We start from the raw sequence: 18,504 nt of genomic DNA, 5'->3' as shown, positions 1-18,504 counted from the left end.
AGAATCCACTGATTCATCTTGTGAAATTGAAGCTCCTTCCTCCATAGATGAGAAGGAACACATTTGTCCAAACTCATCACAATACTATTATTACACCGAACATTTTAGTGAGGCACTCTAAATTATCTGCCTTCTATACAGAGGTTTAGTTAAATCATTTTAAAATTGGGGACCGGGGGTGGGGGGGGGGGGGTGGTCTGATAAAATTTGCTAACATTATATTTCCAAAAACCAGACAGAGAGAGAGAGAGAGGGGAAGATAAAAGGCAAAAGAAATTTGTGTGATTTGCCAAAAAGATGCAAAATTTGAATAGAAAATAGGAGGCATTGCCAATTAACCCCCATTCTAGACACTGAGTGATATGCTCCTCCTTTCTTATTCCGATAATAATATAAAGTACCCTATGTTGGCATACTTTGCAGGCACTTTGGGAGAAACATGGCTCGTATGAGATTCTTTGATTTCCTTCACATGAGCATGTGAGCCCCATGGGATGGGACACGGTACATGAGCTTGAATATATGCCCTGTGAGTGACATTCAAACACATGATTCATCTTCAGTTTTTTATAAAATTGCGAAGTGCTCTGAAGAGCTGTTGACGACTGAACTAAGAACCAAAAGGTCAATGGTAACATGTGACATGGTTTTAAGTATACATATTACATACATAAATACTCCTATGTACAGGTAGTGTACTAAAGTGATTAATTAACCAGTGATACACTAAACCTCAACAATTATGAAACAGGTGTATACCCTATTACGTAGGGATAAAAACACAAAATGCAAAGTCATCTATGGTCCTGCCAAATTGATCAAAACAGCGCCATCCAGTGATAATGATTATCATTTTCTAAATCTTCATTTTTCTGAAGGCTAAGTAGTAGTTCAAAGGTTCATCATTCCAAAAATATATACCTCCTTTTACAGGGGATTCATTACTCCCAAAGTGCAATGAGTCTCTCATGGAGGCTTGTTTAATGTGTATCAGTAGTGTTTTCAAGACATTAATTGAATTGAATCTTGTTTATGAAGTGTTAAACTGGCACAATATGTTAAATTTGTTGAATTTCATTGACTATAATGTTTTTCTTCTCTGCCCTCATTTAACAAACCTTGTGAAATATGAACCTTTGGAAAAAGGAATGTAACCATTTTATACCCAAGTTATATCATTTTATCTTCCCCAGTATGTTTTACGCCATTTCCTTCCTTTGCTAATCCTTAGCAATATCGAAGGCCTTTGACACAATCCGAGGAAGCCATACAATCAGAGAGCTGTCTGTCACAATCCTGAATCATGTCATACAGGGTTTGAAAGAAAAGAGACATTGCCAATGCAAGCCTAGCTCCCAACAGCCAAATCAATGCTTTCAAAAATACATGAACATATGCAGGGCTCAACACTAATTGAAAATTTGTGTTGCTTGTTATAAGACCAATAATGACAATGATCTGCATAAATGTATCTTTTAGACTTTCAGTTCACAGCATTATTTTGTCCATTATAGTCTGAATTAGGACCTCAGGTTGCATCAAATATAGCTACGACTTCTATTCCTCAAAAATTCAGGACTACCGTTAGCTGTCCCTTGGGTTTTGTGATGAATGAGCGCTTAGTGCCCAAAAGACAGATGCACTTGTATCTAAGCAGAAGAAACGGGTGACGGACAATGCATTGACTGTGAGGCTGAAAACACATTATATGCTTGGTTGCTTCTATATTGACTTGGAATGAATGATATGGTGGCGATCAATATGAATATAATTGGAAATAATAAATGGAATAAATGTTGATGCAAGTCTAAACTCGGTGGGAGGGATGCAGAAACAGGGTTGAGTGTCTATACATTAATACCGATACATGTAAACCATCAAGAGGTGTTTTTTTTTTGTGGATCACAACTCAGTGCATCAATAAAATTCTGTAAATAAGTTCAGAAAATTTGATTTTTTGATTAGTGGTATAATGTAACATGGGTCCATAAGAGGGCCTGAATTTCTTGTTTGATGCCTCGCTTGTTAAGTTTAATTTTTGTCACATTTTTCCTGATGACCATTTCTTTCTAAATGATCAATATGCTATAAAGTACACATACCCCAAATGAAATTTAAAAATGAGCAAGTATGATCTTAATTGTGATTCATTATGCATCCTAGGAGAGTGCAACTCACTCACACTCCTAGAATGGAAAAATACTTTTGGCATTCACCCCCCCCCCCCCCCCATCCCAAATCAAGAAGTAAATCATCATCTTTTTAAACAACTTCATTATGTTTAACTTAAATGGTACAAAGTACAGTTACTGCCAGTGTTATAAAGATCAAGAAAACATACATCAAATTGAATACACTTGCCGAAGAAGTTGATAACTGATATTCTAGAAACTATTTTTTAAAGTTTGCCTAACGGATGTAGAGTAATGCAAGTAAGTATTAGGCTAGTTACACACATTTTCTATGGGTGTTTTCAAACAGAGAAAGTGAGATATTACAAAAAACAGTAAAATCCTTTTTTAACACACTAAATAATAATATGCATATTGCTTGAAATATTTCAAAGTTATATTTCCAACTATTCTACTGCACAAGAGTGCTCTTTTGTTCTACTAATTTACTAAATACTTTTGAATTAATCCACCACAGCCAGAATTAAAAAAAATAAAACGGTATATTCTGAAGAAAACAAGGAAGTCTGAAGATGGTAGACTATTCAGCTCTGGTCGTTTTGGGGCGGATATTGACCTTGACAGGGCCAATTCAATCAGCATCCCCTGCTGGGAACAGACATGGGTTTACCATCAGAATAATATGACATCACTTATCCTTTATCACATTAGTTCATCATGCTAACAAGTAGAGATTACCCTGGTTACACCCTTGGCTTTGACTGAGGACTGTATAAAGTAGGCAGAGATCACACCTCTAACAGGTCGGGTGCACTTGAAGATATTCTTACAGATGAACAGATGATCACCAGAAGTGGTCTTTGATCAATTCATACTTCAGTAGTATATAACACCCTGGACAGTGGACTGTCTGTCTGTCCAATTTTGACATCTTTTAACTGTTCTCCTGATAATGGGGTATTATATCAATGAAAGTTGCCTTCACCTTTATATGACAGGCCTATGTTACGTGTGCATCCCCCAACAAACTTTTTTAAAGCCATCATTTAAAACAAAATTGAATTCAAAAGACGCAAGAAAGTTTCTGAGTCTCTCACGGCTAGTTCTCAGTGGGGTATCTAAACATCTGGTCACACATGACTTGTAAAAGGTACTGCAAGTACTATTATGCAAACATAAGAATAGTTGGATATAATACCTGACCATCAATCATCCTGAGAGCCGGGAGCACATAGAGTTCAAATCAGCCAAAACATGGGGGAGGACTCGTGATGATCTCTGTCATTGCCATGACAAAATAATGTTATCAAACAACCCTTATAGTCTAGGATGCACTTATGAACTCATTGATGTGTCAGTTTGAATTCAAGACACTTACTTTATTATCTTCCACATGCCCGCTGATATAATAACACTCCACCAAACTTCAAACGTTTCAAGAAAGACGCAAATTAAATGTCTTGGCTCTTGATTTTGTATTCAGTTTACCCTGGGGTTGAAAATTGTATAATAACTTGAATAAACTGGATAATAAAGCACATTTTCTTTCCAAAACCATTTAGTGCATGTTACACTGGATAATGGATATCAAAGATTTTTCTCTTCATACCTTTCAGTTCCATTGCAACAATCATCCTTTTTAAATCAATATATCCTGCAAAAACAGAATAATGTTGAGACCTAGTCTAGAGCAATGGTTAGTTTTCCTATAGATGTGAATAGAGAAACATACTTGTATAAATCGCAAGGAGAGCGATGGCTAAGTGGTAGAGCAGTGGTCTTGTAATCGGGGAGGCCCCGGGTTAAAAACTTTAAAGGGATACCTGTAGTTGAGTTCTGTTTTTAGACCACAAATGCTTTCAAAGTGCATGTTTATTGCTCTTATTCTTATCTATGACATTTCTAGTGCCCTTTTAGAACCTAAAAATGCTATGAAGGTAATTTTAGACCCTAAAATGTGTGAAATTTAGCCAATACGACCATACCAATTCAGCTCCACTTTAAAAAAGTATGGTGACCCTTAATTAATTAATTAAAAATAACAATACATGGGCCGGCTGGTTGTGCGTAATATAACCAACACGAAAATGCTAACAAAAAAGCCAACATCGGCATTGGCTGAAAGGCGACGTAAACAGCGCTATTTTTTTTTCAACGGCTTTTTCAAATTATCCAATATGTGTGGTGGTACACAAGTATTAGAAATTGTTATATTTATGGATATTTCAGCCGTCTCTGAACCGATTTTAATCAAACAAAGATGATTTTATACAGTAGGCTTGCGGGTGCACCATGTGTGAGAGAGAGAGAGGATTGAGGGGTCCTGAAAAGGACTCTCTGTAATCTTTCTTGGGGATGTGTAGTCCTGAAAAGGACTGTTTGTGTAGTCACTCCTGACGACGGATAGTCAACCTGTTCGAAACGTTGAGCCACTCCCGCCACTCATCCTCTCCAAGCGCTATAGTTCTCCTTAGAACTATAAGCTAAGAAAGATAACCAACAGTCTTTTTCAAGACTACACAAACAGTCCTTTTCAGGACTACACACCCCCAAGAAAGATTACCGAGAGTCCTTTTCAGGACTCCTCAATCCTTTCTCTCTCTCTCTCTCACATGGTGCACCTGCAAGCCTACTGTATATCTACATCACCATGCAAGCCGACACTTACAAAGCAGCATCAAAGATGATTTTGTCATTTAAATTGTATGTTCTTTCAAATTTGACACCCAGTTTTTCATTATCTCACAAAAAAACAATTTGTGTAGCGCCCTCTGCAATAGAACTCAACTATCCCTTTAAAGCTTTAATCCTCATCATCCAGTCCCTCAGAGAGGACTTAACGCCCTCGGTCCCCTGGTTGCTTACTTTCAATTATATTTTTCAAGCAGTTGGGTAAAGCAATCACCAACGCACTCAAACAATCTACAAAGAATTTAATTTAATTTGTGTTTGCATAAATTACTAGTTATCTTTAAACAGAAAAAAATGCAATTGGCTTATTTGGATTATGTCCCTAATGCAATTACTTTTTTCTTTAAAAATACAACAACAACAAACAAGTAGGCCTATATTGTAAAACAAGACAATTTTGAATACGAAACTTTCGCATATTGTTTAAGGACAGCCATTTTCATAGCAAAAAAATTATACGCATTGCAAAACATTAATATATGAAAGTCAATTGTAAACAAGTATTTCGCTGTATGAAACTTTTGCTGACTAGAAGGATTCACAAAATTCATGAACATTGTATGCATGCAAAAATTTCTAGTTTTACAGTATCTAGCTAAATTTTGACAATGTTTCACCTTGTACATTATCTCTGCCAGCACACATCACCCTAATCACAGACAACCTTGCTAGAAAGATGTCATGAAGCCCACGCTTTATTTTGAGACGTTCACATGCTATTATTAGCACAACTCTGAAGATCAAAGTCATGTCTTCTGGACAAGTTTTCAGATCCTGAATCTGCGTTAAGAAAGCAAATACCTCCAGGAACTGGATGACACTGGTTTGATCAAAGAGGTAACTTTCATGGCACATGAACAGAATTAATCTGCAGTGCCACTGTCTTCTACTACTCCTTCAAATACCCCTTTCAGATTGTTAAGGGTTCTCAACTTCTTGTCCAATAAGCCGATTGAAACTATTCTCTCATCTCATATGCTGCTGCTGCTGATGATGATGAAGCGATTTCATGCAACTTTTTGACGGTCGTAAAAATAAACGGTTTGAAAACGCAAACATGAATATGAAATGCTAAAAAAGATGCATTTTTATAGCCGGTCGCTAAAAATCGCTTGAATGAAACGGAGATCTCAATCATGATTCAATGACGTCATTATCATGGCTTGCTTCCAGTTTTGCTGACAGTCGACCGTAAACAAATTCAGAAAGCGCACACCGAAGTTGATCTATAGGTCCTTAGTCAAACTTCGCAGTGTGATGCCCAGTGGCTAGGCTTGAAATGAGCGGGAATCAGTGTTGATGGAAAATCGCTTGAACGATTTCCTGCAGTAACCGTGTTATGTATCAGCGTTTTGATTTGTGATTCATGTTTGTGATTCTAGCTTCAAAAAATCGCCTAAACGCACTAAGGCTGCGACGAGTACTAGAATACTATAGTACTAGCACTGTTGACAACTACTGGAGTACAATTTCTCATACTCGGATACTCGGCCGCCATTAAAAAAATTTAAAATTCACCCCGTTCACCTGGCACTGTCCATGCCCACGCTTACCCGTGCCCTGCGTGCCCGGAAGAGTGCCAGCATGGTACCGTGGGTAAAAATATTTCCCAGCTCAATCACTGTCAACTCACCACTCAGAAACTGGGACCAAATGTCCGGATTTCTGTTTGGACTTGGAGGAAAATGGATTAGTCTGTCATCATTGGTTTTTAAAACAAAATTGTTTACCGTTATTAATATCATTAAATCAGCGCCTTCAACTGCAACTCGAAGTAAAATCATGTGAGTTTTCGGATATGGACCTGGGATACTGCTACCGTAGTATCGCGGTGTCAACAACAATTTTTTTTTTAAAACATGGCGTCCAAGTATTTGAGTATTTGCCTGTAAGCCTGGGAGTGTACTCGAGTACCTCATTACACAGTTATGCACAGCCTTAGAACGCACCCTAAGACTCGTTGCCTTATTGCAATAATCAGGAATGACAGGGCAAGGACATTTTATGAATCGTCAGAGAGGAAAGTGAAAGATTGCAGTGAAGATGGTGAAGAACCTATAACGCCCCACTTACTTGCACCCTCTATATCGGTAACCATTGGTCTTTTTGGGGGAGAACCTTTTTGATGAGATAACTATCTGTCAGTGGCCATGCAGGGAGGTCTACTCCCTCCTGGCCAAACTAGTGCAGTGGGGCTTTAACACATTTACGTTCATCAATTCACAAAACACTTCACAGGAATCTTTTTCCCAAAATCTGCTGACAGCCAAAAGAGCCTGATCACTCATACTTTCAAACCAAGAGCAGGTCCAAAATTTTGTAAAAGAATTAAAGAGCAGTGGCTTTACAATTGAATTTCATATACATGTATGTAACTAGATAAGGCATAAAGAGGGTACTACGCTGTATGAGCTTCTACAAAACATTTTGAATTTGAAGCCATCTGTATAGCACTAACAAATGCACAGTCATGCAAATATTATGCTTTCTGAACAATCCTATTCAACCAACACAGGATCTTATTAAAGTTCATACATTTTAAGGAAAACTGAAAGGTACATCATAATATAATCATATCCAGATATAAACATGATTTCTGTTACCTTCTGCCATCCAAATGTTTGTCTTCTGTACCTGAAAAATGTATTTGCATATTCCTTTAACCTTTAACATTAACCTTTACTAGTACAGTGTAAAGATGATAACTGAAGATGGCAAACAATACTTGAGCAAAGTACATTGAATATTTTCAGCTCTTTTCATCAAAGGGTACAAAAGCAATGTAGGTTGACTGCGCTGTCACTACCGTAGTCTACAGGCAACAGGCTGTAATAATTTGAGACTTAATCACAATTCCTACAGCCTTGAGCAGAGCCTAGCTCTTTCAGTCTCTGGCTGTGTCCAGAGTAGCTATAAAGTAAAGAGCCTATTTTAGGCCATCATCAGTCTTAAATTGCAGACACTGTTACACACAACATCTGACAAGGGTTTGTGCTTGCAAACTATTAGCTTTGACATGCTTTGAACTGGTCATCTACATTTTCTACATTTCTTTATAGCAAGAATGTCAGGTAACAGAATCCTTGTATCAAGCAGGAAAACTTAAAAATGACAAAGCATTCAACATTTTTGCAAATATTTACATTTTTTCTCTGATTGCCACTCAAATATTGTGTTTATCTACAGCAATTCTAATCTGATTAAGATAATAGAGCTTTTGTGCCAAACCATTGGTAGTATATCAATAAAATACTTCCAATTTTCCAATTTCATTCAAATTCTTTATATGGGTTGATTGGAGCCAGAAGGGCGTTAACTCATATACTTCAGCACACAGATAGCGCCCTTCTGGATCTGAACTCTATACAGCTAGACGATGTATGATTAAACAATATGAACATTTTCAACATAAACGTGCATACATCATCAAATTTGAAAGGAACGTTGACCATTAAACCAGAATTCATTTTGTTAGTCACATGCACAGTACATCCACACAGTATGGGACAGGGCCCTTTTATGGCTTTTTCAATGAGCACACTCAGTTTATAATAAAGCACTGAAATTCCATCTCTTTTGAGGCAATTCATTTACGTGCAAACTGCAACAAAAAAGCCGGATGTGAATGATCATGCAAGCTAGAGATGTCTCGGTCAAATGATATGGCACAATACTTTTTTGTGTCTTCTGCAAATACTGTGCAATTCCTGGATTTTTCTTTTACGCTATTAAGCTGTTTGTGTCAGTTCAGTTTGACATTCTGCACATATCAAAAGGGCAAAATAGTGAAATACTTATTTCTCTCTCTCTCTCTCTCTCTCTCTAGAATTTTAATTACTTTGTGGTAAACTTTAACAATGGCAATATTTCCTTTTGGAGCACTGCGCTACCAGTTTGCTACAAAGACAAATTGCATTTCAAAATTGATATGGGGAGTAATTCAAATGAGCTGTAAATATATTTAAAAAAAGCATTCTCCAAATTACGCATTACACTTTACTATTGTTAGGACATACATGTATGTACACCAGGTGGATTAGCGTTAATTTTGAATATGATGTAATATTAGATAAATGTTAAAGTGATTTAATTGATTAACCCAATATGCAGGATAAACACCACATGACAATATCTTGGTGGAAAACCATGTACTAAATGGAATATGTGTGACTGGACAAAAAAAATGTAGGTCTATGATCTACAAAATCTATTATAAAAAAATTATATATTGTGTAGATGTTCCGACTCTAAAATGTAAAGAGTAAAGAAGGATGTTAATTCGATACAGTTCATTTGTACATACAATATCAAATATCCCATATCCCCCAAAGCTATTACTTGAGTAATATCAAATATTAACAGTTACAGGTGTATGCAACTTTGCAGTATATGCTTAAATGGCCAAACACAATTTGTAAAAAAAAAAAAAAAATTTAAAGAAAAAAACTTTTGCTTCAAAACAGTACTACATTTTATACCAGTTGAGGTGAATGAAATAGTGTGAACAAATATTGACAGTTATGACACTTGAAGCTCTTGAAGCTACTGGAAGCCTTTCATCAAAGGAAGGTAATATGAATGATATTAATGCATTTCTAAAAGTCAAACCTGTGTATAACGTTATTATGGATTATCTTTAGAGGCAGGTGGTCTTTCTGTACAGGCAGCTGCTAAAACAGGGTTGATCGACGGTCATAACTTTACCCATCATGAAAATGAATGATTTTTGTAACGGTTTGAAGGCTTTTGAAAACTCAAATACATTGCGGATCACAATTAAATGGAATGCTGAAACTGGGGTTGCATGTGTGTTCCATGAAAGATGCCTGGATCAAAACATGTGCTTGCAAGTGTGTGCATGACGGCAATAAATCTCATACATAATTAGAATGTTTGCTATGATGAAGTTTTGTGAAGTGCACAAGTAGAAATCAATGTTGAATCTTTTTGTGAGGAAGCAATAATTCACAACAAAGATCTATACAAACAAAAAATTTACACTATTATCTAAAACAGTTTTTCAAAAGTAACATCAACAGTGGTTGTTATTATTCCTCTATCCTGTCTTGTTTCAGTTGAGCAAATTCAGGCTATCAGTCAGCAGACATTTGTTCTTTTTCTATTAAAAACAACAAAACAGGTAATCCTTTATTGTTTTAGAATATAAAGAGGAGCATTTCAGGAATTATGACAGTAGATTGGTTATTGGCCCAACAAAAAGTTAAGCATCCCTGCTCGAATGTCTGGTTAACAATGGAATGGTAACCAAAAAAAGAATAAAGATTTATACTTCATTCATGTAGCTGTCCAAGTTTGATATCAGGCGTTATTATTGACACAACCTCATACCGGCCTGCATGCACAAAAATATAAAAGTTATTGAACTTTTTTGTATACTTGCTCCACAATCAAACAAATATGTCCACTTTCTGAATGTCATCTATCTGAAATATAAAATGGGGCTCATTTGGTAGAAACAACAGAGCGACCTGAACAAAAGTTAATCTTGAATCAATAGAACAAGGTGCAAAGGTAGATCGGCAAAGCCAAATTAAATATTAGTCATTCACTCATACAAAAATTATATGCATATACAGTGTAACTGTTGATACATTCAGAAGCATGTTAACACTAGCTGTGATATGAGCAGGCTGTGAGGTTAGTTAGTGGTGGTTATATATATGCATCCATGGATATGCAGGTATGAGGTTCAAAACGTGGAACTGAAAGGTAAAATACCTGTTCCATTTTGGCTAAGCGATCTGGATCACAATCAAGCTTGAAGGCGTTGAAGGAATGGAGGAGGGGTAGGAAAGGTTCTAAATGGGGTCAAGGTCACAGGGTTCAAAGGTCAAAGGTCGATGGCCTTTGAGGCAGGAATTCCCTGGTAACAGAGATGTGTGATGCAAGCTGAACTTGGCCTGTGCAGAATAGATATACAGAGAAATGTATGAGGCTAATAACATGGCAGTTTATTACATCAATGGTTTGCATAATTGTTATAACATAGTCATTTTGATAATAAGTGTACTTTGGATATATCATATTTAAATCATTTTCTGCTTTCCTAAAAAAAAAATGTGTGGACTAGTGGATGTGCAGTAAGGACGCTTATATAACTACTTTCTGAGTTGTACATCATGCAGTGCACATAAGCATAGGGAATCATGCATTGTCTAAAATTTTCCTATAAACAGCAAATATCATGCAAAAGAAAATTATAGTCCTCCTACATATACACATCTACAATACTCTACTTTGTGAATGATTCTTCTTTTCTCCATCTTCTTCTTCCTCCTTTTTATTTATAAACACAAGCTCCTCAGAAAAAACACTTAAAACTGAAGCTTTCAATTTACAAAGTTTTCAGCTGGTACAGATCCCTGCTTCAAAAGTGTTTGTAATGCAAATTTGGAAGAAGATATTTCAGATTGTGTCATACCAATTATAATAAAATGTACACTCAATCTCCATATAAAATTAAATAATGTTTAAACCAATACCTGCGTATTATAATTAATCCATATTCTTCATTTAGGTATCGCAAGAAAAACAAAATCTGTTAACATCTTGATATTGATAGACTGATACGTGACTCCAACAGCTCACTCCATTATATTGCTAGAATAATAACACCAACTTGAATGTGCTCTGCTGAACATGAATGATAGACATGTTGATCCTATAAAAACACAATATCCAGCCTTTCCCTAAATCAACAAATGGAAAACCCTTCTCAAGATGAACCATCCTGTTTGACGCAACAAAAAGAATAAACATCACTCACTGTTTAGTTAGTCCATTCCTGGCTCATACAAAGAACTCCATATTCCCAACACTTGCACAGCAACTCTCCGGTTCAAGCAAAGAAAAATAGTGTGACTCTATAAATCATGATTCACAGCTCCCTCACTGAACATTTGCATTTTCCCATGTAGAAACCTTGCATCTACGCCTAGGCTGCTAAGCAAATGTTCAGTACTAGTCACATTTAAAAAAAGGAGAGAACAACCCATGGCACGGTTCCACCCATGTCCTCATCACAATGCTGAAGCCAAATCTGTGTGAACTTGATCAAAAGATTAAACTTTATCCCCAACATAGAGGGGAAGAGGAGTTCCATGGGTGCAATGTTCACTCATAAGTCTTTCCTTTATCCTACACGGATTAGTATTTCTAGTCCTTGTTTCTTAATATTTCCATGCTCCACCGGTCATTATTTGTCAGTGGTATATGAGAGATGTGAGGCGCAGTCTTTGTTGATCTACGTTTTGTGCATGATTATAAAGGCCCTGGGGGCACGGATTTGAACAATGTTAAAGTTCTTGTTCATCACAAACACCAAGAGACAAATTTGCTCTGTGTAAATACAACACAGGAAAAACAGAGAGGAATAAATTAAACCTGAAAGGCATAACTTATGTAGATGAAAAACACTTGCTGAAATTATGTGACTTAAGTATTGCTCACATTTTAAAAGAGTAAACTAAGGGAAAGAAAAACAAATCTTCTACAAAAACCTGAGTTCCCATCAAAAGATTATTCATCCCCAGGGCAGATGGAGATTTAATAGGGGGCACAGTTCCATTATCAGATTTTATGAGATGCTATTTGAGTCAAAACTTTGAAAAGGATGTACACAAGTACACTATGAGGGAAGCTCATATTATTATTTTGTTGTTGGAAAATGCTACATATATGAACATTTTCCTGTATCCCAAATCAGATACCCTTTCCCATTCCTCTATAGAGAGCAAACACAAATTAGCAGCTATGGTACATTAAGTTTTAGCCTTTCATAGTATTTTCCCTCTACATGTATTTCAGTATTTGACTATTAAAGAGGTCAATTGAACGCTCTTTGAACCAATGGATCCACCCGAAGAGATAATGCAAAACAAACAGGACAGTGTCTGAAGAAGTATTAGGTTCATGGTAGAATCAACACGAATTCCCTACCCAACATTCTACCTGATATAAGAAATGGCATCGTTTAAACTCTAAAGAATTGGTCAATTGTGCATTTTCTAGTTTTTCATAAATCATTAAAACCTATAAATAAATGTTTATTGTTTTACTTCAAACTGTTACCAGTATACAAATTCTTTGAAACAAATATTTCATTGCTGCTTTGTTTTTGTGTTTTTGTTAGGGGGGGGGGGGGCTTTCAAAAAGTATCTACATGTATGCATGTTATCTAAGTTTGGAGGGTGCTTTATTTGGCAGTGGCTGGATGATTGATAGATAGAGGGGAAAAGAAATGACTGACAGCTTGAAAGCAGGGAAGAGGCAACTCATGGTTTGCATGAACACACCTTTCCTTGAATACACAGTAGGCGTGTCTTCATCATCTCGAGATTGCCAAATAGCCCGCTATTTCTGATTTGGGAAATAATCCCGAAGTTACAAATCGCGTCTTCATTAGCTCGAGATTCGACCTCGAAACTTGAAACTCGACCTTGAGAAATTAGCTCGAGATATTTTACTCAGCATTAGCGCGTACTGCGAATTTTCGGTCTAGTGAAGACGCACGGGACAAATACAGTGTAGCTGGATATTTTGCCAAATAGTGGGATATTTTGCAAACTATCCCAAGATATGTTGGGATGACAATCCCGACCAAATATCCTTCTAATTGCTACTTCGGTCTGATGAAGACGCAAATTAGCTGGATAGTTTGCGATCGGGATAGTTCAAATAGCTGGATATTTGGCAATCTTGAGATAGTGAAGACGTTCCCATTGTCTACCAACTTGCAATAAAAGTTTCACATGATTTGTATGTGGTATTTTGTTTTCCATTGTTTTCCTAGAGCGGGCGTAAGAAGGCGTCGAAGGTGAGGTACATTTACATGTAGCTACTGTACATGTATGATACTGCAGTTGAATGTTGAGGTCCCATAGTCATCGACAAGTAATTTTGACATCTTGCACTTTAGATATTTTTAACATCTCTATATAGGCACTAACTTTTTGCACTGTACGGTATTAAACATTTAGCCACTGCATGTATTTAGTACTTGTCTGTGGTCTGTGAAAGAGAGAGAAAATCATTTAATTTCTGATTTTTGTTTCTGAATTGACAAACTGAAGTCAAACTTATGTGATAAAATATCATCTGCTTTACATCTACATGTAGATACAATATATGATCAAAATGCTTTGTCTCAGCGGCCATCTTGAAAAGAATAATAAAAAATTCCAAATAGTACGGGCTTCCCTCACTGATTTTAAAAAAAGTCTGGACGAGAAACACATAATTTTTTTTACTTGCCCTGATCATTAAATCATAAATGATAATCATCATCAAATGATAAATTAGATTACGGATAGTCAACGAAATGGGCATTAGACAAACTAGAAATTAGAATAACTGGTTTAATATCAGACTAAATGAACAATACACCAAATGGGTAGGAGACTTATTTTAGACTAGACCAAATGAATATTAGGCTATTCTAAGCCTAAATGGTAGTTATAATACCAAATGATAAAGAGATGGAACTTTTATTAGACCATGTGGATAGTAGTAGACAGGCTGTGAATAGATTAACTTGGTAGTGAACAGACTGGTTGTAGACCACATGGCAATTCACCCATAACCCTACCCAGACCGATTTGGACATGTCCTCACATCTCTGTCCAGATCATTGCAAAATAAATGAAGATTCCCTGCTCCCACAACATAGGGCTCAATTAATAGGCTCAATGCATGAAGGCCCCTAAATGCCAGTCTGGTTCCCCCAAAGAAAAGTCAAGTGTGCATGGAGCCAGCCCTGCATGCCTTATGACTAGGAAACACCATTCAAACACGCATTATTTTTTCATCAACAGGAGAGTCATAGAAAGACAATTGATTGATCCAACTTCAGTTTCACCAAGTTGGCAATGAAGGCTGGGCACGGGGGCAAATCTGCCCCCCTCCCCCATCTTACAACCAGTTTCCAATCAGGAAAAAAAAACACCCCCAAAACGCTGACTTTTCACTCATTTATTGCAGGGTATGTGAAACATCAATCTGCTTGGCCACAATTAATGCAACGTACGTCATAAAATGGTGACAGGAAGAACAGGATACATGGGCAAGATGCAGATGAAAAGGAGAGACTGGGTTAACTATACATAGATCTATATCTCCTCATAGAAGGCCTGGCCTAATAGAGCACATCTGAACATACATGTATAGAAGTCTAGACAGAAATTACCATTTGGTATGGGAAATTCTTTAATAAGACTGACATTTGTCAACCTTCCCCATACACAAACAGCAACCCTTGCCACACACACACACACACGGAAAGGCATTAACTAGCAGATTTTCACCGGATATTTTGCACAAAAATTGTCTTTGGTTCTTCTTTTTTTAGACTTATTCAGTTTGATTTTTTTTAAATAATGATTGGAAAGAAGATAGATCTTATAGATCTCAATAAACTACTGAAAAATAACATTGAAAATCATCGTAAAAACTTAAAAATACAATTGTATGAGGACTTATTTTAAGCTAATCTGTCCGTTTTCTTGAGGCTACATGATGAGATCGACAACCACGCAGTCCTGCGCACAATCTACATTGCTTAACCTATAGAGGTGGTCATTGGAGCCAGAGGTAGCTCACTCAGCTCATTTCCCTCAAATTTATTTGAATAACACTGACTAGACTAGACCTTCTATATGCTAACTGTTTCAGTATTTTGCAAACAATAATCATCAAAATAAAAACAATACAAATTTACAAATTATTTAGAGATGAGGCAATCCATCTCCTACCACTCCACCTCCACCCCCTTCCCCCCCCCCCCCCCAAAAAAAAAAAATTATGTAGAGATGAGGAAATTTATTTCCCTGCTGCTCCACCACCATGCACCACCCTCCTACCCTCCGCTCCCCCACCCAACCCATCTACATGTATGTCAATGATGTGGATCATCCTCATGATCCTGTGTGTTTGAGTCGGGGTGTCCCTCGGCCTCCTGACATGAGTGACTGATGACAAGGGCTAAAAATTAAACTTGATAAAAGTGATAAATACGCCACTGGCCTGGTTCTCACCTCAAATTTCTATTTCCGTCACCTTTGATTCGAATCCACAGTAATTTCACAAGTGTTTTGCCTTCTTTTCTGGAAAACGATAACAATTCGGCGCACCCTGAGAGATTTTCTGGTAGAATATAGACAGTGATGATCAAGCGCTTGACAACTATGCCGCCGAGAAGCTAGGTATCGAAACACTCACACCCTCGGTTAAGTTGCAGGCTATAGGCTAGGCTGGGCGTGAAGGATGCACATCTTTTTCAGCCGTCTTACCGCTGGCTAGCATCATCGCCATATCGCCATATCGATGCAGTTGCCTGCTGCCTGCGCTGCCTATAGCATGAGCCAACGAACTCTATGAGCAGACACCTGTGAGAATATAAAACCAACGAAATTCGGCGTAGATGGCAGCATAACAAACAACCCATAGCGTACTTTGAGAGATAAGACACCATCAAATTCACGGAGCCCCAAATAGTTCCCTCCGACAGGGGCGGCGGAGCCTCTTTCAAGGTGGAGGTGCACCAATAAAAAAGGACACTTTCTGAATAATAGGGGCACCTACAAAAGATAAACTTCAAGTGAAAATCGAGTTCTTAGACAATTGGTATATCTGGGATGAACTTAAACACTTTTCTCTTTGCGTGATACTTGCTTTAGAACTATACTTTGCAGATACGTGTAATTGTCTGAAGATTCATTTGCGAGCGAGCAAAAAAGTTAAGATTTGTAAAGTCGCATTGATTTCGACCGATTAGATATTACATGTAAATTATTTACGTGAAATCAACAATCCTTATGGGGTTTTAAGCACAATCTCATAATGAAAGAATGATTAAGACAATAAATGCAATCGAGCATAGCAGTAATCGATCGAGGTCAAAAAAAGGGGTCTAAAAAAGTCCAACCGATCTTGGAAATTTTAGGGGGGGGGGCACGTGCAACTATATAAACAACTATATAATGCATTTGAATGTCCAATTTAAATTGATAAATCAGATTAAAGATATAACTATATACACATTTAGCATTGTTAATGAGGAAAACTTGCGATGTATTGTGTATCTTTCATTTCAGTTTCATTTAATTGTTTATTACATCTTATGAACTACATTGTATCATTTCCCAGATATCTTGAAAAACAAATGTTTATAATATGTTAATTGGATTATTCAGCTACAGTGTTGTGTACATGTAAAATTTGGAGTGGACTATTAGGCTATTATTATTATTATTATTTTTTTTTTTTTTTTATTTACTATTATTATCATTGTATCATTCCAGATTTGTAATGATGATTTAATGAGTAAATTTAGTTCTATAAAGTTTGAATCCCTGGATTTTTATAATAAAGATGATACTGAAAACCGAACATGTTCAGTTCATTTCATGATACAAAGGAGATACGGGAGAGTTGATGTTCCTTTTTTTCAATTTGGATTTGAAGTTAGTGCAGCTACCGTATGGATGTATTACAAAAACAAAATATGATTGATATGAAGCTTGTAAAAATCAGCCTGCTTATGTGGAAAAAAATGACTGATGCTAGACACTACAAAAAGAGAGTGGCTTCAAGTGTACCTATACCATATGCACCCGTTCTCAATAGTTTCATGCAAGTGGTGGTTCAACACTCCTGAATTTCAGGTGTTATGTGTTTGTTTTTAAAACCGCCTGTACTATTTCGACATTTTTGGAGAAATACTATTAACAGATGATGGAATTTGTATTCATATTTAGCATGAGCAAGTGTCCATGTGGACTTATTTCTCCACACAAAGTGTTTATTACATCTTATGAATTACATGTATTATTTCCCAGATATCTTGAAAAACAAATGTATATAATTATGTTAATTGGATTACTCATCTACAGTGATGTGTACATGTATATCATGGAACATACCAGATTTTTAATGATGATTTTAATGAGTAAATTTATTTCTATAAAGTTTGAATCCTTGGGTTTTATAATAGATTGGACAAAAAAAAGATGATACTGAAAACCGTATAGATGTTCTGTTCATTTCATGACCGCCTGTACTATTTCTACATGTTTGGAGAAATAATATTAACAGATGATGAAATTTGTATTCATATTTAGCATTAGCAGGTGTCCATGTGGACTTATTTCTCCACACATAAAAAAAACGTGTTAAATAAACTAAAACGTGTTAAAGGCAAATGGTAATGCATGATAATGTTCGCTTGGGGATCACATTCAAATGATAATGTTAATGATGATAATGATTATAAGTTATAATAAACTACAATATCTGTACATTTAATCGTTTTAATGAATTTAATTATGAGGAGAAATGCAATGTATTTGGTATCTTTCCCTCTCGGCTATATTCAAATGTGTGTACCAGTGTAAGGTGATTAGCATTAAATGCATTATAACCATGTCAAATTGGATATAATTTAGTATAATTTTTAGTTTATTTTAGAGAAACACATATGTTGAATGAGGTAAAGTAGTGTCTGCTTGCAGTGATGTAAGGTAAAATGGTACTGTACCATGTGATAGAGTGTGCTCTGTCGTATAGTTTCCCTTCCTCACATTGACTAATTCATCTTTATGTCGACTATACCAAGCATGCATCAGAAAATGCATAAAAATTATTAATATATTATTTTGGTTTTAAG

General features: G+C 36.4%; 1 long non-coding RNA gene across 1 annotated transcript; it reads right to left on the bottom strand.

Moving 5' to 3' along the window:
* Positions 1-10,021: 10,021 nt before the first annotated feature.
* LOC115919461 lies at positions 10,022-16,229 on the bottom strand. Its single transcript, XR_004061861.1, has 2 exons — positions 15,875-16,229; positions 10,022-10,744 (listed from the first exon to the last, which is right to left on the bottom strand). It is a non-coding gene; the product is annotated as an uncharacterized LOC115919461 (long non-coding RNA).
* Between the last annotated feature and the right edge of the window lie 2,275 nt (positions 16,230-18,504).

Source organism: Strongylocentrotus purpuratus, unplaced genomic scaffold (assembly GCF_000002235.5).
Source record: "Strongylocentrotus purpuratus isolate Spur 01 unplaced genomic scaffold, Spur_5.0 spur5_scaffold_6, whole genome shotgun sequence".
Taxonomy (NCBI): domain Eukaryota; kingdom Metazoa; phylum Echinodermata; class Echinoidea; order Camarodonta; family Strongylocentrotidae; genus Strongylocentrotus; species Strongylocentrotus purpuratus.
This window is presented reverse-complemented; position numbering and strand designations above follow the sequence as displayed.